This window comes from Phyllostomus discolor, chromosome 8 (genome assembly GCF_004126475.2).
Source record: "Phyllostomus discolor isolate MPI-MPIP mPhyDis1 chromosome 8, mPhyDis1.pri.v3, whole genome shotgun sequence".
Taxonomy (NCBI): Eukaryota; Metazoa; Chordata; class Mammalia; order Chiroptera; family Phyllostomidae; genus Phyllostomus; species Phyllostomus discolor.
The window spans coordinates 23761454-23787020 of NC_040910.2; the positions used below are offsets into that span (position 1 = coordinate 23761454).

The 25567-nt window shown below is 33.4% G+C and overlaps 1 protein-coding gene and 1 long non-coding RNA gene across 6 annotated transcripts in view; both read left to right on the forward strand.

Moving 5' to 3' along the window:
- FSTL5 (follistatin like 5) overlaps positions 1-25567 on the forward strand; it is a 546524-nt gene that overhangs the window by 181740 nt on the left and 339217 nt on the right. The window lies entirely within an intron of this gene.
- Positions 309-17944, forward strand: LOC118501949. Its single transcript, XR_004904603.1, has 4 exons — positions 309-319; positions 5588-5594; positions 6171-6179; positions 17326-17944. It is a non-coding gene; the product is annotated as an uncharacterized LOC118501949 (long non-coding RNA).

Below are 25567 nucleotides of genomic sequence, written 5' to 3' on the forward strand. Positions count from 1 at the left end.
AATTGCTTTGAGTCTGACATATTGATGCATGTGATTATGTCTGCCAAAGAAATCTCTGACTGTATCATGTTTCATATGGAATAGTAGGCAGAATTCAGAGTACATAATAGAAGATTAAAAGCCTTGTGCATTGATAAGTGTTTGCATAATACTTGCCATGGTTGGAAAAAAAATTGTCTTTAGTCAATATACTTTGTTAATTAAAAAAAAAGTTTTCTGACCAATGTAAACTGTGTGCACCTTTACTACAAGCACAGACAATTTTATTATATAAGATTCTCTTTCTTTACAAAAAGAAGAATAGCTATTTTGGTTTTAAGTTCAACTTCTCTCCCTCTTCTATCAAATCCATTTTACAAATAACTAAAATTGATTATATTAACATTGTGCTTTAAAGTTCATAAATGAGTATTTTTTCTGTAATTTTGATCTGAGACGATACAGTGGAAATTTTTCTATTCCACTGATGCATGGTGTTATAAAACTATGTAAATATATACTATTAAGTTAATTTAGAATCATATTCTCCAGCTGAGATTTCATCCAGTGACACTAAAAAATTGATTATTTAGAAACATATGATATTAAATATCATGTAGGGAAATCTAGTGTATTTAATTTTCTGCTTTATTGCTGGATGCTTAGGCATAGTGCAAGTCAGTATGTAAATCGGCATAGAGATAGATGAACTAGATACAGCTAAGAATGTTGCCTCCCTTATGAGTATTTACACAATGGTTTCGGAAACTTTGGTCCTTCACACTTTTACTAGGCATATTTATTACATCTACAGTTAATTCAAAGTCATTCTACATAGTGTTAAAATTCCATTTATTCTTTTCTGGTTTAGTTAACACATTTCCCAGGTCTCAGAATTTGTGGATCTGCTGTTTGTTGGTTGGTTTTGGTGTTTTGCCTAACGGATATATCACCCACAAAAGGGCTTTATATCAACAGAACGGAAGTAGGTAGTATAGAACAAAACAATAAATTGCCTGTCTTAGTAGTGGACAATTGGCTAAGTTTTGGACATAAAAGAAGGCTCTGTATAGCTGAAGGCTTGACATTGTGGTGATGGCTAAAGTAAATTCTTGTGGTTGTGAATAATATTGTCTTTAGAATTTCAGCTATTTATGGTTTCCATAATGGTGCAAAGGAAAAAGCAAATCAAGTTTTGCGAGAACAATCCACATCCATTTGTTTAGGGATTGTTTCGGGGGCTTTTGTACTACTAAAAAGGAGAGCTGAGTAGTTGCAACAGCAGAAGTGTGGCCAACAAAACCTAAAAAGTATTTTATCTGCAGCTTTTCAGCAAAAGTTTGTTAACTTCTGTTTTAAAACATTAATAGTACCTTTCAATTAATTTTTGAAAATGTTTGCAAATCTTTACTTTTCTTGATCTTCCTGGCTGTAGTGACAAACACATATGGTGAAACTGAGCAGAACACACACCCATACACAAGTGGAGACAAATAAAACAGGAAATCTGCAGAAGATGACTGACAGTATCAAAGTAGATATCCTCCTGGTTATGATATTGTGCTATACAGAGGTTGGCAAAGTAGATTTACAGTTGTGAGTACATAAAAGACAGTTTATTTTTGTATTGTATTTATTAATTACTATGTTTTTTTTCCATATGACCAACTGTCAACCTGCTTTTGCCTACCCTGCAATTCTGCAGAATGTTAACCATTAGTAGGAACTGGGCAGAGCATGCATGGCTCTGTCTGTAGTATCTCTTACAGCAGCATGTGGCTTTACAGTTATATCAAAAGAGTCAGTAAAAAATAGTACTGGAAAATACTAGCAGATACTTCAAACAATTTTAAAGAAAGTACATTTTGCATTATTTGTTAGTTATTTGAACTTTAAGGTAAGTCCTATTTGTTCCACATATTGAATTTGTCAGAATTGTCTTTGGTATTTTTATTTAAGCATTAAAAATAGAATATGTTTAAAAATAGATTATACTTATACAAGCATACATATTGATTCATTGTTTTAAAATTAAAATAAGAATTCAGGTTTAAGAATACATATATGTATATATTTATATCTATATGTCTGTAGTTATAATTATAACTATATAGATCTTACTGTTATTTATGTTGAATATTTAAATGTTTCTGTAGTATGCTCAATATTTTCTATTAATGACTCTTACATGTAGGTGAATTTACTAAGCATTATCTTTATGATTTTGATTTTGTGGAACTGTAGATAAAACATAACATACATATAGAACAATATTTTTCTAATTTATTTTTATTCAAATGTATCTGATTACAAAGAAACTGAATATAATAGGATATAGAATAATATACTACTTGTTTATTGGCATTAAATACTTTATGGTGATACTTAACATAGCATAAAACTTTCTAGTTTTGCATAATGCCTAGCTATTCATTATAATGACGACCATTTCTCATCCCCACCCCCAACCCCACCCCCAAAGTGCTTTGTAACTGCTGGAATTCCATGTCACTTATAACAGGTATAATTTCCTCTCACCCTGACACCAGGTCAGTCTGTCACGTGTGGCAGAATTTACTTACTCAGAGTACAGACATAAGCTTGAGTAAGAAACTCAGTATGTAACCCGTGCCAAATAGGGAATTAAATCTTTTATGAGAAAGTCAATTGAACTGAAACCCTTTTGCCATTTACTGTGTTGAGAATAAAACTGCCATAAAGGCAAATGTTCTGTGCACTTAAATGTGCATCACAAACAATAACGACTTGGGAAATATGGTTTTATGGCTATATGTGTGCTCTTTGAACGAGGTTTGACTTTGTGTTCTTTTTCATGGGTACAGTCTGGAGAGACATTTATATTCCATTTTTTAAAGTTAGATCTTTTATCTGAACCTTTTTTTTTAACATTGGGGCTTGCAGAATTTAGGCTTAAAACTTGGTTGCCAATGATATTTTAAAATATTTTAGTATATGTAATGTGCTAATCCACATTTGCTTTCAGATGACTTAAAAAAAAAAGTGTACCTTAGCAAATATTCTATTTTACATGCAAAGCCTTTTTTACCATTTTGTGAAAAATTATAATCTTAAAAATATATGAAATTTCTCTTTATTTTATTTAGTGGTTAAATGAAATATTATTTAATTTGCTCTCAAATAGAATATCTATTAGATGTATAACAATGTTATTTTACTCTCCTAATCTCCACCAAAAAAATCCCAACTTTATTGACTAAGTTGCTGTCTTACTGCTTTTAATTTTTGTCAAATTTCTCTGCTTGTGACATGTAGGAAGTAAATGTAACTTTCACGTACACATATAATCTTATCTTGTTTTTGTACATTTTTATGTTCTATCATTTTTCTTCAGTTTCAAGTAATAAAATAAATATTTTACTTTAATATTTTATTTCATATTTTCTATGACTGTTTGAATATTTCATTAATAGTTATAAGCACAATACTCAATAGTGACAGAAAAAATGAGAACATTAGTTTGAACAATTTGTCTTCTATCTTGAAGCTGTTTAAATATTGTATCAGTCATTACCTCTCACTGACACCATCACTTATCATGTTTATTTGCTCAGTATCCTATTTTCCAATGCTGGATGTGATTTTTCTGTAGCTTAAAAAGTGAAGAACTTTCTTACAACTGTTATTTTTCAATGTAGTTGATATGTCCTCTTTGATATATATGTTTCTTTAGCAAAGCAGGGTAATGAAAAGCTTTCCACTGATTAGACATGGTACATGTAACTGGGGAAAAAATGTTCTATCAAAAATGTAGTTGAATGTTGTCTTCTATTAGTTTAATTTACATTTCACTTTTAAAATTCTTTCTAAGAGGGTGCCTATGGATATTTCAGAGAATATTTGAAAATTTATTAATGACAAAAATTTAAAAGTAAATAGGGAAAGTTATAAGTTTTGCATATGATTAGCATGCAGACAGTGATGTAAAAACATAAAACATTTTTTTTGTAGGGAATAACGTTAAATGAAAAAGATTTGGCATTTTCCAGAACAATAAAATATGGAGGTAATTATCATTGTTGTTCATTTGATATGTATAAAGGGCGTCTTTAATTTTAAAATGTTAAGTTAATTGAATGCATTAATATGCTATAAGTTTATTTTTGGTTTAAGAAAACACATCATCTCAATATTAGGTATTGATTAACCTTGTTGTTATAATACATCTTCAGTTCTGGGTTGTGTATATTCAGGTAGATGTGATATATTTTGTGTGTTCTCTTATGTGATAATCACTTTAGGAACTTATTTCCATGTTTTCCTCATTAATATGTGACTTTCCAGTAGTTTGCATAATGTTTTTCTAAAGCCCCTAAACCTGAACTCTAGACATTAGTTATGATTACATTTGTCAGAACTTTTTCCTATTTGCATATCTAAAGAGCTTACGAGTGACTACAAAGTTCTTTAATAGAAATTGGACTGCTAGTTCAAGGTTAAACTGAAGTCCATGATATGTAGAAACACAAAATTTGGTTACAGTTTCAATATGCATCCTGGATAACACATTTATCTCCATTTTTTTCAGGGCTGGAACACATAATATGGGTTATAAAGAAAAGACAGTAACACATTACACAAACATAAACTTTGTAGTGAGGATTTCTAAACGGAAATTATCACTTCATTTATTTCTTCCAAAAATGAATGATGTTCAAAAATCCACAGTAATTAAACATAGAGATATAATTTTAAAAGAATAGTGAATTGAGACAACTGATAATGTTTCCAAAAATTACATCCCAAAGATTCAGAAAAAGTTACATCCCAGATAGGTCTTACTAGCTGTCACTTATTTAAATCATGTCACTGTGATTCAAGAGTACAGAGGAGAAAGTGTGAAAATCTGTCTGTGAGTAACCCTTAAACAGTAGAGATAACAACTTGGTTATCATTAGGTGAGAGAACCAGGAAGAAGATTAAATTACAACAGGCAGCCAAATTAAAATGTATAACTGAGGTCAGAATAATAAATTTTGGATCTTGGTGGATTCATAGAAAAATAGCTAAAATGGTTTTAGTTGTATAACAATGAGGTAAAAATAAGTTTTGCCAAGGCTGGGCATTTTTTGTTTTTAGACAAGACTAGAATTTATTACTACAGAGGAGCAAGGTGAAAGTTATAAGGTCAATTAGAACTTATTTCGGTTGCCCAAAAGAAAGCCTGAGATGATGGGGTCTGAAACAAGATGACAAAAATGCCAGTGGTGATACAGAATTGTCTGATTGCCTTCATTTCCTGTAGGTTGGATACAGGATTTAGGGAATTAAAGAAATAAGATAAGCAAAAAACAAACAAACAAACAAACAAACGAATAAATGATTTGAGGAGTCATTTACTGAAACGTGAAGCACTGGGGGATTTACATGTTTAGAAAGTTTATACAAATACATATGAACTTAAGGTTACCTAAATTTGAGTCCTTTTTAGATAAGCAAGGGAAGATTTCATTTATGCAGGTGGATACAAGTCAGAAAATCAAAGGAGTTTGGAGTCAGATTTCTACATTTACCAGTTTTATTTACATTAATAAAGGGACACAGCAGGGTACTCTGTAGTTGGGATCAGCCATAGAGTGAGTGCACATTGGGAAGCAGAGAGCTGAGGACAGAACTCTGTTGTACTTCATCTTTGAACAGTCAGGCTGGGGAGGAAAAACAAGCAAAGGAGACAAATGCATAGTCACCAGTGACACAGGGGGATAAAAAGACACTATAGATACACAGAAGCTATGCAAGAAAGTTTTTTTATGGTGGACAAAATGAGAAGCCAAATTAGATGTTGCCAAAATCCAGTATGATATGACGAGAACTGGTCAATGATCATTAGATTTGGAAAGATTAAGGCCATGGTTAACTTTGGTAAGACTATATAAGAGAAATAGAAGCTGAGGACGTGAGATAGCAAGAATGGAAAGTTCATTGGAAAAGTGTTTCTCTAAAGAAAAGAAGGTATGTATGGGCATGCATAGTGCAGATATAGACACATATACATTGGTGAGGATAGAAACACGTGGAGAGGAATAATGAAACAGGAAAATGTATAAGGCAAGAAAAAGAGGAGGCAATTGTCAGAGAGAATGTGATCCAAGAAACGAGAGGCAGATTTGGATTTAGATGAGAATATCCATTCAGAAGAAAAGGAAAATAAGACCTTTCAGGTGCAGGTAGATAGATGTATTTTATGATATAAAAGTGTGTTGTTCCCGTCTGGCTTCTTAGATTTTCGTAATGAGGTAAGAAATGAAGCATCAGTTGAAAGTGACAGAGAAGGTGGTTGGGGAGATTTAAGGAAATGACAAAAGGAATCTAAAAGGATTTCCAACAGTTTTTAAAAACAGAACGGTACCTCTGCTTATAAATGTAATGTGAGAGTAGTCTTTTTTGGTTGTGTATTTTTCTGCAATATAGTCAGCTGCTTAGATTAAGGTATTGAGAAGATGAAGAATTAGGTTTAACTGGGATTTTTATTTTTCCAGAATATTATTATAGATAGAGTTCAAAGCCATATTTTCCATCTCTTTCAAAGGAAGTATGTTATCTATGTTATGTTATAGATGCCTTAATATATATATCTACTGTACTATCCCCAGATCTCAGGATGGATATCTTTTGCCTCAGCTGGCAAATAGACCAGAATGGATTCTCCAACCATCTCTATATCCTGAAAATTGTATTACGTAATTTGGCCTAACTTTCTAATGCTAACATCCACTTTACATCTGTGCCTCTTAGTTAAAATATCCAGTAATGAAATCTGTTTAGATAGAGTTGGCCAGGCCACACCTTTCCAAGGTATTTGGAAAGCATAGAGGCCAACAATAGCTGGCTTATATGCTTTTATTTCAATGGCTTTCCATCTCTGATTATTAGCAGTCATTATGATGGGTATAGGGAAAAACTACACAAATATTTTTCACATATGAAAAAAGGACTATTGGCATATAACTCTCCAAAAAGGGTGTGGATGGGAAATTATCTTGAAATGTATCTAAACATATTACTTTATTATTAATGCTATAGGAAATCTATAAGTTATCCAGAAAGCTGTAAAGGTTATTCTCAATAACCATTGTAGTAAGGTTGCACTTTGACAAATGAAACTGCTTTATTTGATCAAGTCAATTACTTGAAAGTTTGAGGCAGCTCAAAGATTTTCTACTTACTATTTCCACATTTAAAATAATCTTATTTATTTTATATGTTTTAATCAATCTGGCTCTTGATAATGTTGGAATACAGATTGACTTAGTGTGAATGTTCCCAACATTGTTGGTATTTAATTCAGTTTTTGAAACAATTTTTTCCTGAGATGGAAGAAAATGCTATTGAAAATTAAGAAAGATGGAAAAAAAGTTAAGAAAGAGGCATGAGCATTTGATGAATCTAATTGGGCATTAGTATAATTAATTTAAAGGAATAATGCTGTATATGCTTGGTTAATTTTTAAAATGCTCAAAATTCTACAGGTTTGTCAAGAGGCTTCAGGTAATAATTCATATGAAGTAACTAGAGAAATAAAATACATGCATATGTATGCCATGGAATCTACCTTTTGTTTAGTGAAGCACGTTTCTCCCATGGTGTGTAAGTGCCACATCGCATCCAATTGTTTTTTATGGACGCTTAGATTTTACTCTTGGCAGTTTATTATTACTGAAGATAAGGTCCAAATTATGAGAGCATGGATCCATAGGAACCATATTCAGCAAGAAATGAGACAATCAAATTAAGGAAACAACAACAAGGAAGTTAAAACTCACAAGAAATGTGCGAAGAACTAATTTCCCCTTCTCTTTATGCATGTTGACTCCTGCAGCTTTGAAAGGCACTGCGTATTGCTTTGATATGCAGGCAGGGTTCCTATATAAGGATTTACATCCTCAACTTTACTAAGTTTATTCTACCAACCTAGGAGATTCTGGTCATTCACTCTACTTTCAGATAAGTGATGTATCATATAAAGTGTAGTAATGTAGTGTACAAGCTAAAGCATATACAGAACACCAGAGAACCTAATAACCAGGTATGTGGAACATGGAACATTTTGACTAAGTTGAGTATGATAAGGAGGAGAAAGACTTTTGGAACTTCTCATCTGCACTCTATCTCTCTCATCGTTGGGTATTCATCTACTCCCAAACAAGTACAGAACAGTACATTAGAGCTCTAGCTTTGAGGTATTTTTATGCTTTATTGAAAGCCATAATTTATTTTGTCAATCCCCTCATTTACTTATCTTCAAAATATACACATGTGTGTAAATTAATTATACAAGACAAAACTGATCATTGTTTATTTTACGCTTGAAAAATACTAGTAGGCCTAAACCAGCGGCACTTCTAGTGAATATAAAAGAACATGTAAGTTGGTATGGGTGTATTTTCCAGTATTCAGAATAATAAATAAGGCATTTAGCTGAGATGACAGTCTACAAACATAAGAGTGTGACTTTGGGGTTTAATTAAATTTATGTCAAAATTATTTTCAAATCCTGGGGAATAATATGCTTGAATAATATAGTGCATGCTTTGGCCTTTAAAAATTTTAACAAGTAGAAACATTTACATGACACATTGGCACAATCTCCATAGCTCAGTATACAACATAGCAACAGCTTCGTTCATTATTTCCACAGTAAATATGCACACTGACTCCTGTATAAATTTGTCACTGCTGCATCTACATCTACTGGAAACACCAGGGGTTGCAGTGTGTTTCATTTAAACATGAATGTATAAGGAAAAGATTATGCCAGGCCCTTTCTATGTAGTGCTAATTATTTCAACATCAGAATGCTACTATAAAAATAAATAGAAATCTTAGCTAGATATCCAGACATTATCTTACAAGCAATAGTGGGTAGGAGGTGGCCATAGTTGACTTCAGATTATCCTAAATAGCTAGAAAATCTACTTCTAGATACAGAAGATGATTTGTTAGTCAGAAACAAAGCCTCTCTTCACCCCACCCCCTCCACAGTCATCCTCATTCCCAACCCCAAAGGGACCATTGCTGTCTGATACTTGAAAGCAGCAGCTCTGGTGCAGATAAATCCTTACACTGTGGCTTTTGGAAGACGTCAAGGCACTGACCCACTTACAACCCAGTTTTCTGACCCTATTTCTTCAAAGAAGCTCAGAGGGACCAAACTGTTAAGTGCTTAAAAATTGGCCTCTATTCCAACCTTTTTCAGATCAAATTAGAGTGAATGGATCCATTTCAGTTTGGGCCTCTAGCTACTTCAAAAACCTATCTTCTTTTTAGCAAAGCACCTAACCTGAATCCCTTTGTCTTTGTCATTCTACTGCTATTACTCCTTTCCTGACTCTTGCATATTGGTGTAATCTCTTTACTAGATGTCACAGCCAGCAGCTAGTAATGAAGAATAAAATGATGATTACACTTGATGATATCAGGGAGCATCCATTATATTTGTTTGAATCTGACTGGTTTCTTGTAATTTTCTTGAGACACTTAGAAATACCTTGTCCTCAGGACACACAAGTCTCTTTTTCCATTCTTCTGTCATACAATCTGTCTTGTCTACTGACTCAGGAGTTTGGAAGTTTTGCCTCTAAAGTTATCATAAAGCTATCACATTGAGCTATAATTTCAGAGTTTTTATGCCAAAATCATAGGTTAAAACATTGTCCAAAGTGGGGCCTCCAGAAACTTGCAGGTTCAGCCACATTCTGGGCTAGAAAAAGTCTGTTTTACAAACCTGTCTATTCATGCTTCTCTTCTGTTTGGTTGTACTTTGAGTGCTCAGTGATTTCAAAAGTCAACAAATCTCTACCAGAGCTCCACTTGTCCACTTCATCATATGTCTCTGGTTTTGGATATTACTGGCAAACGTTATATATATTCTTCATTTATACCTACTTGTGCATTCCCAAAGTCTTCATAGCAACAGAATAAATAATGTTTTGTTGCATTTAATTTGCTTTATCTAAGCTACACATATGATCATAATCTTCTTGCAAGATAAATGTCCCTAAATTTCCCTTATGTTCGTATACAGTAGTCCTCCATTATCCTTGTCTTTCCCTTCCACAATTTCAGTTACCTTGTGGTCAATCATGTTCCAAAAATATTACATGGAAAATTCCAGAAATCAACAATGCCTAAATTTTAAATAACTAGCCATTCTGAGTAACATGATAAAATCTCTCAACATGCACTCTGCCCCGCCCCTTCTGAATCTCCCCTTTGACCAGCATTTCCACACTGTAGATGCTCTCCACCCATCAGTCACTCGGTAGCTGTCTTAGTTGTCAGATCATCAGATTCGCTGTTGTGTTATCACAGTGCTTATGTTCGAGTACTCTTTATTTTTCATAATAATGGCCCCAAAGCACATGAAAAGTGATGCTGCCATTCAGATATGCTTGTTAAGTGAAAAGAAAAAAATTCTTGATTTAAGGAAAGGAAAAAAAACTCATGCTGAGATTGCTTACATCTAAGGTCCAAAAGAATTTTCTGTTCACGAAGTTGTGAAAAAGAAAAAAGAAATTTGTGCTAGTTTGCTGAGAGAGAAATCACATTCATATAGCTTTTGGTACAGTATATCGTTATAATTGTTCTATATTACTATTAGTTATTGTTGTTAATCTCTTACTCTGCCTAATTTATAAGTTAAATTTTGTCATAAGTATATATATATAGAAAACACACACACATATACATATATATATATATATGTATCTGCAGCTTCAGGCACCAGTGCGGGTCTTGGAACAAATCTCTTACGGATAAGAGGGGAAGGCCATAATACAAAGAGGCCATTCAAGAGACTTTTTCCTGAAGACAAAATGTCTGTGATGTGTAACAGCATCTCTAGAGACGCATAAAAAGCTCAGTTGTTTTCTGACTAAACACCACCTATGACACATGAAATTACATTGCAGTACATGTTATTTCCCAATAAAAATGCCTGTAACATTTGCAACTAAATTAAATTATTCTTAAAATAATTAAAACAGTTATAATGTGAAAAATTACAATGTGATTATTAATTTACAAAATATGTTTTTGCTAGTTTACTATAAAGTTAATTTTTATTTTTTTAATTTTACACATCTCATTATGGGTGAGAGTAATTTTTCATCTGATTTACTTATAAAGTGAGTTTTTATATAACAGTTTGGTTAAGCACAGTAATATGACTGTGATAGTCATATAATAAATTTATAATGCGCAAAAATTAAATATTTCATATATACATTTAAAATAGTAGTGTATATGCATATATAAATATATGAAAACTTAACATTTACAGCAACATCAGTAATCTTTATTTTTCTAGATATTATCACAATAGAACAATGGCTTTTTAAAAGACTGTCAAGACTGTTATGCTGATATGCCTCAGTACTTAACTGGCTGAGGATTCAGTGATTTTAATGTAAAACAAATAAATATATTATCAGAAATAGTAATATTGATATCGTAGACAAATCATTATTACTCTTTACATTTTTTTTTAGTGAGAGAAAATGTGTGTGTATCTTGGCTTCCTTTTTTATTGTTTCTTTGTTTTCCTAAGAATATCATATACACATCCTTAATGCTGTGGGTTTCTGCTGCGTACCAAACATGGCCTTACTCCTAAGGAAAATTAAAAAAAAACTAGACACTATTTAGTTTATTATATAAACTAAACACTATCAGTGTTGCTTTGTATAAATTATTTAGAATAAAGTAAATCTTCAACAATAAATTTTACTTATTCGGAGAAAAAATAAATAGGATACTTTAAATAATTATCTCTCAGCACTAATCAATAATGGGTCAAATTCTGTGGAAATAAACTTCCCATGTTTAATGATCAAATCGTAAAGCATTTGAATAAAGTAAAGTTTGAGCCACTAAAGAAATGATCTTCTTGAATCCTTAACTGTGTTTTCAGTCCCCAAATCATCTCCCTTATGTTTTGCACCTGCAATTTCATGCTGAGATAGAAGTGCCTATGCCTATGAGTTTGACAAACTTCATCAAGATTTTGCTTACTTGTGAATCTCTAAGTTATCAAATCTGAAAATTCTAATGAAAGTAGAAAAAAAGAACCCTACTCTTTACAGTTTTAGAATCTGAGTTTACTTTTAAAAATGAGTTGTGTCCCACATAGGACTATTCTAATACATTTTAGGATATTTAAAGAAATTTTTCTTTTCCTGATTGCCCCACCCCGACTGCCCTTGGATTGGGTCTGGATTTTGTCTAGTCACACTGTCTTTGTCACTGTCATAATGTTGCCTTTCACCTTCTGTCATCTTTACATGATTGAAGTAAGGGCTGAAGACTTGAAAAATAAGTGAGGGCCTAGAGTAAACACAATGAGGGCTTGAATGGCCAAGGATGTGCAGTGTTAATTAGCCATGGATCTAAGCAACTTTTGCTTTTGGAGAAAAAAAAGACTAAATACATTTTGGAAAAACTCATATACTCCTTCCCCAAAGGGGAATTATTGCATATAACTAAACACCAAGATATGTTCCATGGGCCGTGTCACGAGCATATGTTCGTGATACAGTCTTTTCTCTAAGTCAGCCGGGCAACTGCTGGGCTAGCTGCTAGGCAGCCCGGCACCAAGGAACAGACAGAAGTCACATACAGTAAGTATGCTGTTCACTCAGCTTTTATTAAAGGCAGGGTCACTCAAAGTAGAACATCAACATATACTCATATTCTACCTATGTAAGAGAAATACGACACACACAGAGCAATCAGTGAGGAATAACGATCCTAAGTCTTAGTTTGCGTGTCTGGGAGACTGCAAGGTGGGCAAGGGAATTGTCAGGGTCTTGCAAGGAAACGCCTACAGAATAAGGTGGGCAGCAGGGCAGATAAAGTCCTCAGTCCAGAAGGGCAGAACCTCCAGTGGCCGATGCCAAGGGAGACCAGCATGGCGTGGAGCAGCACTGGTGTATGGAGCTTGGCTGTCTCAGCAGTGGTGTGGAGCCTGCCTCACTTATACCTTGAAAATGGTATACTCCACCCTTCTGGATCTTTTCCATAAATGTGTTGGCACCCCTGATGCCAAGTGGGGAATTTTCCCATGAACCTATGGGTGGTATATGGCTATTCTGCTTGACACTCCTGCTGACAAGTGTGTAATTTCCCCAGGAGCCTATCTGTGGGCGGTCTCACTCTACAGACATGGCTATTCTGCAGATATCTTAGGTGTGTCTCCTTGCTGGTCATGTCTGCTCTGACTTAGGTAGTTTCCCTCTTGAACCAAGTGGTATGGCTGACTGACAGCCATTGTGGTTGACATAAGTGACTCCACTTTGTCATATATACTTTATGCTATCTTGATTGGACCAATGCCATTCTATTGGCCCTGCTCTCCAAGACCATCAAATTTGGGGAAAAGCTCATTGTGACTTCTATAACTGAGCTGTTTTTTTGAAACGATTTTTAAAAATGTCTTTATGTACTATACCTAAGATTCATTTTGTACATTGCAATTGTTAAAAAACACATTTCACTAAAACTCTAATATAGTTATAATAAGGGGGTTTTAATAAGCTAATAACTTACATGAGGAAGGGATGGAAAAAATAAAGGTTGGTTTCATGTATAATTCAGGAAGAAATGAATAAAGAAAACTGTTTCTAATTTATCTTCTTTTAATAGTACAAAAGCGTAATGATTTTTGAGAAGTCAAGAAAAGAAAGCTTTAATTAATTAATTAATTAATTAATGCATTTATTATCTTTTTACAGTTATCTTTGTTACACCAGAAGGATACAAACATTGTATTTGAATAGAACATTTGGGGCCATTAACATCAATGGTGTCCTTTAAACTTTGTTAAAATTGATGACACATAAAATGAGAAGAGAAATTTATAGAAGACTTAATAACCTGATCAAAAGAAGAAAAAGAAATAAATGAACTACATGGGGAAAAAAAGCTGTTAGCACTTGGCATTTAATGCCCTATAGGAATAACACCTATTAAGGACATCACAAAAATTTCTGAAAAGGTGTTTAATATAGTCGACTGTTGACTCTCAGTAGCGTGAATATCCTGACTTTGCCGATTAATTAGACCTTACCATACAAACGTATAAAAGCTTAATATTTGTGGGCAACTTTATGTTTCCTTGCCTGACAATTTAAACTATTATATACAGAATTAAAAAAAAAATAACTCTCTTTACTGTTGTACATAACAGACAAAAGATACCAGTAATTTGGCTAAGGCTTATTGGTTCATAAAACTATATCTGTGAAAGTCTTTGTATTCACTTAGTGGACTTAGATGAATAAATGCATATTTATCAGATCAGATATCCTATGATTTTAATGTTTTAAACTGATTTTACAGGCTCTTAGGCAGGTACAATCTCTATTAAACTTAAATAAGGAAAGTATTGCTATGTAGTTTATAATTGGTAATAATATTAAGTTAGTCCGTACCTTAAGGAACTGAGAACAATTAAATTTATCAGGATACATGTAACAAAGAATATTTTAGTTAAGAAACTAAAGAGAACAGGTGAGATTGAAAATGTTCTGTGTATATTGTTGTCTTTATTTAGGTTTTAATTATGTAAACCTAGTAATACCCTAATTTTTTCCTAACTCAATCCACTTCAAAGACTTGGTAGAAATTTATAAAATTGTCATATAAGATTGTTACTCTCCCTTTCAAAACACCCAAGATGCATGTCAATATCCTAAACTAAATGTAATCTCTTAACCCCAACCTGAAGATTTCACATGACCTTGTCAATTCCTATATCTTAGATGCCCTCCATCACGAGCCCTGATTGCTCACCCATCTTAGCCTTCATGTCCATCTTCGCTGACAATGAAACACAGCAAGCTAATTTCTACCCGAGGGCACAAACATCCCTGTTTGTGCGCCGCTGCTAATGTTACTCCTCAGATCCTCATATGGCTCATTCCTTCAGTTCATTCAGCTCCCATATATCACCTCCTCACAGGAAACACTTCATAAAAGACCTTTATATTTTTCTCAAAAGACCATTACCATAAATATTACTAGCAATTTATGTCTTCTTTTCTTTGGTAGGTTTTTTATTAAACTGTAAACTCAGGGCAGGACATTGTCATTCTTGTAGATGTTTATGCTCAGAATCTAGAATTGAGGTAGTAGCTCAGTAAATATGGAATGAATGAATGAAAGCATAAATATTCAAAAATGTCCGTTAGATGTTTTAAAAGATGATAATAAGAGTGTCTTAGAAAACACAGTAACAGATTATGACTAAATGGCTAACTGATATTTGAAGAGTTAATCTCAACACTGCAGATGATCTCCAATATGCTCAACTATTGCTTTAGTATCTTCACAAATGAGAATTGGTGCTAACGAACAAAGTGTGACCAGACAAGTAACACAATTCTACTGTTTGGATGTGTTGGCGTCTTCTCATGTTTCAAGGTGTTACAGACACCTGCAGTGGCTTTTAGTTCACACATTGCTATCCTTAAGAAGGTTTCTTTTTTTTCCTTCCAGAGAATCTCAGTTATTAGCAGCAACTTATTTTGTTGTTCTTGCTGGTCTCTGTGCTTCATTTATTATGTGCATTTCTGCTGTAACTCTCCAACCACATTGTCGAGATGACATGCACTACTGTTTAAAGCTGAGGTTTTCTAAGCTGTCTCTATAGCCTCACTTTTGCTGTCCTAGGTCAGAACTTCAGTGGTCCTGCTGGTAACAAGTTCTGTAAACACACATTCTGTTATGTGCAGGTAACATAGGTGTTCTCTTTGCAAATGTCTGGCTTCCTTGGATGAAGGGGTATACTTGTCCTTGGCTTATTTGCTTATAAACATAGAGAGTTACGCACTGCATAACCATGTTTCTGTCAACAACAGACAACATATAAGACAGTGGTCCCTTAGGATTATAATGTTTCTGAAAAATTTCTATTACTTAGTGATGGTATAGCCATTGTAGCACAATTTCTTATTCACATGTTGGTGGTGATGCTGGTGTAAACAAATCTACTGCAGTGTTAGTCATATAAGGTACAGCACATATAATTGTGTACTGTACATAATACTTATAATAATAATAAATGACTATGTTGCTGCTTTGTGGATTTATTATACTATACTTTTATATTAGGATATATTGTTTGTGCTTACAAAAAACATTTACTGTAAAACAGCATGATGTGTTACTCCGGCACATCTTGTGTTTACCTCATCTCTTGATTTTATCAGTTTCTCTGGTGCCTGGTTTAATCTTGTTTTGTCTTGTACAGTAACATGCTGTATGGGCTTGTAGCCCAGGATCAGTACATTATCCCATGCAGCCTAGGATGTAGTAGGGCATCCAGCTTAGGTGTGTGTACATGCAGTCTATAATGCTCATGTAAGGAAATTGCCTAATGACAGATTTCTCAGAATGTACCCCGCCATTAAGGAGTGCATAGCTTTAATGTCTGTTTTTCTGTTTCTCCCCACTAAAATAATGAAGACAGGGCGTTATTTGATATTCTGTTTCCATATCTTCAAATCCAAGAAGTGTCTGAAGCACAAATGGTCAGTAAATACATACAAGCTTAAACAACTGAGTGGATAAGAAGAGATCAGCTTCCTGGAAGTTCCACTGTGACTGGCAGAAGAATTTCAGGCCTTTTAATGACACTTATGTGTGAGGGTAACTATCAGCAGCTTCAAGATTGTAAGTGACAAAAATATCCAGTTAGTTAGAGTTGACAAAAGCAGGACATTTAATGGCACATACAATTATAATTGCAAGAGTGCAGTACAGCTGATCACACGGCTCCAGTGATATCCAGCGACTGTGTTCTGTGCCCATGCCCTGCCCCTGTCCCCCCTGCATCAGCTCTGTCCTTGGACATTTTCTCATGTTGCTACAGCACCTTGTCACTTATTTTTTCCCTGTTCCCGGTCCAACAGAAAGATAACTTCTCTTTCACACAAACTCTAATTAGAATCCCAAGATTTCACACTTGGATCACACGCCCATCTCTAACCCCTTGCACACCACTCCTGCTCTGGGCCAGGCCTGCTTCCATGTTGAAGACAGAATTATTCCATCCAAGAGGATATAAAAGAAAGGAAGGGTAGCTTTCTAAAAAATTCAAACTGTAATGCAGTACCTAAAGAAAGGGGATAGAGACTGAGCAGTGATGGATGATGGACACCTCACTAAGGAATATGTACAGATGGGAAATACACCTATGAAAAGATGAGTAATGTCATTTTTATTTGGAAATTGCCGATATTAACAAGTTGGACACTACCACGTCTAAAGAAAACCCCCCAAACTGACATTATCAAATGATGTTGTCAGAAAAGGCAAAGCTGCTGAGACAGTAAAAAGATTAGTGTTAGTCAAGGGTTTAGAGATGGCAGATAAAACACAGGGGAGTTTTAGAACTCTGAAGTTCTTCTGTATGACACTGTATGATGAATACATGGCATTATGCATTTATCAAAACCACTAGAACTATACAACACAAAAAGTGAACCTTAACATAAACTTTAGACTAGTTAGTATACTGTGTAACGATTGGTTCATGAGATGTACCCAAGGCACTAGAGTAAGACAAGACGAGGCTGACAGGCAACACGGTGGGGTTGGTGGGCAGATGGGTGTACCCCACTCGCCACTCAAATTTTCTGTATACATAGACTTCTATACATTTTTGTCTACTAATTTTTTAAAAAAGCTTTTCGATCTATTACAAGTTATAGGAACCTTGCCACAAAGAATTTAGGAATTTTAATGACCTGATAGATAGAAAATAAAAGGAATTAGTTACTTTAATATATCACTCAGTATTCCCCCAGTTACCTATTACAAATAAAGTGAATCAAATATATAATCTTTTTCAATAGCATACTCATTTCACATATAGTATAATCCACTTGAAATCTAAATATTTAGTGTCTTCTTAATTTTAAAGATATATAAATTAATATACATTTATGACTTCAAAAATTGTATATTATATATGCTAATTGAATGCTTAATCATCTAAGGAAAAAATCAATATACTTCACAGTGATTTATTTATTTATTTATTTATTTTATTCTTTCACACTGGCATTAAAAAGGTAGAATGTAAATATACAAAATAAATTTCTCTATAATACAAAAAGTCTTAAGGAAGTAAAAATATAATCTTTTTAATTTTTATAATAATCTCTATGAAATTAAATACCTTATTACCTAATTAGAAAATGTTAATATTTATTTCAGTTTTAAGATATTAAAACTTTATTGTATTATTAGCTTTTGCAGCTGTTGAATTGTCAAATGCAAACTATAATAAATATTAACATTTATTGAGAAATAGAAACTAATTCCTAGTATTATATAAAACAAAATTGGAAATATGAACTCTTCTCAGTTGCATTAATCTGCTTTTATAATGATAACTTGGTAGTGTGTGGTAGCGTGGGAAACATCTCTATAGCATTTAAATTAAGAATTTCATATAAAGCATTAATATATAGGTAGAGAACAGTTAAAACAAGTCTTACAGATAAACAAGGTTAGTATGAACATTTTATAAAATAAGATACTGTTTGAAGAAATTGATAATATTCAATTATTTTTACCAATGAAACAACAATTTTGTATGTTTCATTCTAACATATAATCTATCTTTTTTACTACTAATCATGGAATGTACTAGTTCAGGGAGCAGAACAATGAAGATACAAAAAAATGCTTATAGAATTGTTAGCACTATTTTTGAGAATTTAGCATTATTATGGGATTCAGTGGTCATGTCAACATATCAAAAATATTAAAGCTAAATGGATGCATATCAACTGTATATTTCCATGACCATATAGATGAAAGAGGAAAGTGTTACTCTCTTGTAATTCAGATGGTGGTCGGGTGTCATTTATAAAGCCCAATACTGTAACATATCTAAGGGGAAATGATGAAGGAAAACAGGAAATACACATTTCTATGTGTTTGTTTGCGGTGCACCAGAGAGTAAAAACTTTGGAGTCCAGAATACTGGCTCAGAACCCCACCACTGCCACTGAGAAGCCAATGGTCCTCTGGTCAGTGATTAAGGCACGCAGAAATAGTGTGCGTATGTGACACGTGAAAAAAACTTCTAATAGTTTTTAGTGAGGATTAAACACCAAAGTGTATGTGTATTTATCACAGTGTTTGTTACAGAGTTAGGTACACTCTAAAGTAATTTGAAATCATTAACTTTATTATTTTATTTTCTGCTTCTTGCTATGCTCCTGCTCTGACATATCGTATATCATACTATAGTTACAATTGCCGTGGATAAGGCCTCGGGTCACTTCAAAAAATCTGCACAAATGTGGCTTCATGTTTCTCTAGTTGAAACAGCTCTGGACTTAAGATTGGCTCAATTTCTGTCCCTGCTACTTAGTAAACGGGGTGGCAAGTCTTGTAACTTAATTGAGCTTCTCAGTTAAATGTGAATCATAAACATCACTTAAAAGCTGGTTCCAAATAAAAAGACATGACACATAATACCTTTGAAATAATTAATGCTTATTTGAAAGAGACAGAACTGTAACAGTAGATTTTTTTCTTCTTCCTGCAGAGATGGTATTTCTAATGTAATTGTGAAACATAGTAATAAAACGCAGTGTAGCTAAGTGGTTAAGAGAATGAGCATTGTGCTCTGCTTGTTGTGCTTCTGTTGCTTATAAGCTGTAGGACCCTGGGCAAGTTAGCCAAACGTTCAAGTCTGAATATCCTTATCTAAAACATGGAGATAAGAACAGTTCCTAACCTACTGGGTGCTTGTGCTGATTGAGCACTCCAAAGAATGAAACTGACAAAGCACAGTGCTTGTCACATAGCAAGTACACTGTAAATGCAAGCTAACATTATGACTGATTTCACTAAGCATTGATTTGTTTTGACAAGTACTAATATAGCTGGGAGAGCTTTACTAAATAATGTGCACATTCTTGCACAATATAATTTTCTGTCTTATAGATGCTTCGTATACAATATGGGATATAGTATAAACATGTACCACATGAATTAGTTTGCGTGTGCATGTGTGTCTACTTAAATACATTTTTAAAGGTTTTGTTTATTTATTTTTAGAGAGAGGGGAAGGGAAGGAGAAAGAGAGGGAGAGAAACATCAACATACAATCACCTCTCACATGCCCCCTCCTAGAGACCAGGCCTGCAACCCAGGCATGTGCCCTGACTGGGAATTGAACTGGCAACCCTTTGGTTCACAGGCCTGCGCTCAATCCACTGAGCTACACCAGCCAGGGCTTAAATACAGTTTTAAAGAAGCATGCATATCTTTGTCCACAGTCAAATAAAAACAGATGACTAACAAATGTTTGGGCCCTGGCCAGGTAGCTCAGTTGGTTAGAATATTGTCCCTATATTCCAAGGTTGTGAGTTATCCCTGATAAGGGCACATATAAGAATCGACCAATGAATGCATAAATAGTTGGATCAACAAATCAATGTTTCTCTCTCTCTCTTTCTCTCTCTGTCTAAAATCAATCAATAAAAATGTTTTGTTGTTTTGAATTGTTCAAATATTACATTAAAATGGACATTGGTGGGAGTACTGTAGGTTATGTGAGTGAAGAATTCTGACTTTTCTCAAGCCAGGATTAGTAATTTTACAGTGTGATGGGGAAGAAATGGAACTCTGGAGTTAAGACCTGACATTAGTCTGCATTCAATCTCTCACTGTGTGACTAAACACTCAGCTCAGAATTAACTTTCCTCATTCACGGACATAACGTTGAGTTTGATGTGTGGCAATCTCCTCCTCCTGGGAAATTCTAAGACTTAGAACTGTATACTAGCTCTTAACTTCAATCATTTTATAATATAGCTTATAAAAATAAAATTTAAAACATCTCTCTCTATATTTTTTGTTTGTTTTTACAATGGATAGAATTTAAGCTCTGTAAGCATTCCCTAGAAAAGTCTGACTAATAAAGTAAAAAGTCCTTTATACCCTCCAGTTTAGAACATGAATCTTTAGAGAAAGAGAAAAAAAATACCAATTAATAAAAATTGCCAGTGTCAACTTAGAGCACTGAAGATGTGTGAGAGGGATTTCTGAGGGATTACTGCTGATACTGCAAATCAGTCAGCAGTACGCTGTGCTCATTTGTTTTGTTTTAATAGACTCTATATAGCCACTTAGGAATTATACTGTTAACAGAGAATGCAATAAATATCCAATGTTTGGAAACAATGTTAAATTACCTGATGAGAAAAAAAGATGTATGTCTGCTTAGTTTTTACTAGACAAAATACTTTCGGTAATTTTTTAATTGTGCTATTTAATTGGAAATAGTATGGAAGCATTTTGATAATTCCAGTGGCTTAGCTGTTAAGAATTCATTTGATAGCTTTAGCTTACATAGATGACATTAGAAAAAATGAAGCAAAACCCTAATCAAAGAATTATGTTATGGTAAGATGACAAGTTTAAAATATTAGAATGGGATATAGGACTTGAAAACAGTCTTTCCAGTGTTAAAAGCTAATTATGACTTAGAAGTTCTATTATCTGTCTTAAATTTAAAACAACTGCTAAATGGATCATTTCTTTGTTATTTAGCCATTCAAGCTTCTCTTTGATAAAGGTCTTTGCCATCCAAATGGAATATAAAGATTTTATTGGTCTCTAATGATGCCAACTACAGCTGTACAATCATCATTTTAGAGTCCAAGCTCTGTCTGCTCTTAGAGCTGCCGTTACTTGATCACAATTGCTGAAGTATCTTTAAGTGTATTTGCTTAACCAGATGGTAAATGGCTGTAGAGGGAATACATTCATCTTTTTTACTGTATGACAAAGTGTTAAAACAGAAAATTTAGCTATGTTGGGAAAACACAGACTTGTATCATACTAAAATATTTTTCTTTTTTCTTTTTGTTGCGTGAAACAGATGTGAATTCTGCAGCATGAAAATACATTATGGCAAACGTTATAATATGCACTTAAATATTTGAATAATCCTTTTAATTAAAAGTTAAGTAAAACATAAAATATTGGTATTGGTACAAAATGTTATACAATTCTTGACTTATTAAAAAAACCCTGAAGAATTTCCATTTCTATTCTTTTCAACTATTAATTTAAATGATCATAACAACAGGCCTAAAAATCATAATATTCAGAAGTACTTTAAATTGATATATGTAATTAATGATATTTAACATGTGTAAAAGTTAGTAAAGAAACTTATAGTATGATATGAGAATTCTTAAAAATTTAGATGAAATACTTTGAGTTAAATTTGGGTTAATTCTTTAAATTTGAAAGCTGTGAGAATGTGAATAGATATATTCAATATATACTTAAACCTATAGACTTCTACTAGGTATATATATCTAGAGGAAAGCTAGAATTACAATTTCTGTGGGAAAAATACTTGGGTGGTATTCTAGAGTAAAGAGCGTGAACTGAGAATTACAGAATATTAAACACACTTAAAAACTTTTGCCCTTCTTTTTCAAAACCAGAACTAACAAACGCGTAGTGTGATGGTAAAAGGAGTGCACCTGGAATTATTTCAGTAACTAAAGTCATGTGACCAGTGATTTGTTTCCCTGCACAACAAAGTGAGCGTTCAGCTTGTATGGACTGTCCCTAGAAAGGTGAAGCAAATAGAAGCAAATTTATGTTGAAATCTTAGTAGAAAATGAGAAAGTTATGGATGACCGTATTAAACTCTCTGTTGGTAGTTCAAATAGTGACATGATTGAAAAGAAAGTGCAAAAATGTATAATCTCAGGACACTAGAGTGTAAGATACTCGAGCACAAGCATATAGCAGGAAAACAAAATCAGTCCAGGATGCATCCATGAACATGGATAGTTAGTGTGGACTGGAAATAAAGCTTCTCAGATATGTGGAGGTAAAAAAAAACAACAGGAAACGACACTGTCAGTTAAAGTTGGTCATTTAAATGGGCTTCTTTGATGGTAGAAGCTTGTGTTGAAGAAAGAGATTAATATCATTAGCCTCAGGTATTGTGAAGGAAGTGAGTGGGAGGTGTGTAGGAAAATAGGAGGAGGGCTCCATCCCTTGTATCTTTTTTCTGGGCATGAAAAGGTCTGTAATCATTAGGACATGTTCAGATTTCTATAACATTGCTTAAAACTTGGGCATAATGAAATCCCAGATGGGAATGTTGGACAATGTTAGTATACTGGTAATTCAGTCATAATTGTGAGTAGTATAAAGTTGAAATATTTTTCAAAAACTTCCCCCAAATAACTGTTAAAACATACATAATTTATTGATTTCTAACTATATGCAAATAAATGTGATTTTTGCTTAATATTTAAAACACCATCATAGGGTATGTGGTATTATCCACATTTTACTTGTGAGTGGTTATTTTGTTTAGGAGAGACTATAATTACTTGGACAAGATCAGTACCTAATAACTAGAGTAATGAGAGAACTAGAGATTTGAAATCAGGTATACAAACCACCTTTTATAATTATTACTACAATGTTAGTAATAGTATACTATAACTATACTATACTAGTAATTGTTACTATTATTACTACTAGACTATTCCTAGCAAGTAAATCGTCTTTTCTAAAATTGTTCTAACACTCCTATAAATAATACTGTTTTGTCTTTTTTTAAAGTAATTTCCTTTTTTAAGATTTTATTAATTTTTATTTTTAGACTGGGGAAGGGAGGGAGAAAGAGAGGGAGAGAAACATCAAAGTGTAGTTGCCTCTCACGTGCCCCCTACTGGGGACGTGTCCTGCAACCCAGCCGTGTGCCTGGGAATCAAACCAGTGACCCTTTGGTTCGCAGGCTGGTGCTCAATCCACTGAGCCACACCAGCAAGAGCCATTTGATCTTTAAAGAAGAGAACAGAGCTTTCTAGATTCTCTCAATCCCATTTTGGGTATAAAAAAGAACAATATATAAACTAAGGAAATAAAATTCTAAAATCAGGAGTAAATTTGTCAGGACTCACATAAAGAAACAATGAGTAATTTGTAAAAATATTTTTTTTTACCAAGTAAAACAAATGAGAATAAAAAGTAAAAAATAGTGAACACTTCAGAAGCAGCAAGGACCAAAATTAATACCTGAAAACCAAAATATTGACAATAATCAGAGTTAATGAAGATGAAAAATCAAATTGATTAAAGTAATTCTGAAACTACATAATTTCAGACTGACAAGAATATGAGGTTTTTGGGGACAAAGGTTAGAGCAGCACCAGCTATTTTATCCATAAACTCAGCCTTATCAGGGGACCTATTAGATACTAACTGCTCTGAAGTTAAAGACATATAATCTCAAGGTTCAACCAAAAAAGAGTGAGAAATTGATAGAAAAGGCATAGAGACACATTGTGCATATTAATATTTCTCCAAGCATGAGTCTTCCTAGGGTTTTTAATATTTGAATTTTATAAATAATTTTACTGATTCCAAAGTATTTCCACTTTGATTTTTTCTCATTTTATGCAAAATAACACAGGGAATGAGAGAGTGCATTTTGTTTCACATCACTAGTTAATAGAGAAATAAGGACATCTACTAAGATCCATTCAGCTTGACTGTGTGTGATATTTGACACCATCTTAAATCTAAAATCACTATGCTATCAACCCATATCTTAGTAAAGTGCACCCTCAGGTACCAGTCAAGCCAACTCTGGCACATGAACTTCCTGGGCTGTATACTTCAGTGAAGTTCATCAAAACTGATTTTCATTTCCATTTGCTGACACAGAAAGCAAGGATGAACAAAAATGAAGAGATATCAAGTTTGTAAATCTCACATAATTCAGTACTATACCAGACAGCTGGAATCTGTTCTCAGTATCTGTGTTATTGGCACTGACTTTCTGATCTGCTAATGTTTTGTAAAATCAGGAGATCACATTATAAAACATGGCTATTTATACAATGTAAATAAACAATTAAAGTGTTTTTTTTACTTTCCTTTTATTAAAAAAAAAAACAAACCTGGTTATAGGTGAGAAGCAGTATAAAGCATGGAAACTCTGTTAGAGAAAACTTCTGTGAACAGATGGGCAAAGATGGCCTGTCTTCATAGGCCATTTATCTCCCAAGTTTCTATCATTGTTTTTTAATTGGTTGCACTATAGCCACAAACACTAGAAACAAGAGCAGAAGTGGTTTATTTACATGTAAGTGAATTTACTTATATTTCTAATAATGTTATCATAATTCTCTTAGAATATATTCCCTATGCTTCTCCAGAATGTTCAAGGGTAAACATGAACTAATATTGCCCTGGATTTCTCCAACCAAATCACATCCAAATCATTCCCTTGAGTTATAATTACATAGAATCTTCTCTCAACAGAAATATTGTTTAACCAGATCATTTAGATCTCTATCTGATGATCATAAATTGCTATTTAAAACATTGATAAAATCTAGAATATTTATACTGCTATCTAATTATGGATGAAAAACATTTCTCTTAGTTATAAACATAAAAACTGATTTACAAAGTTTGTGTGCACACTAATAAATAGATTCCTGATTACTAACACAACTATTATAAGAAATCCAAATAA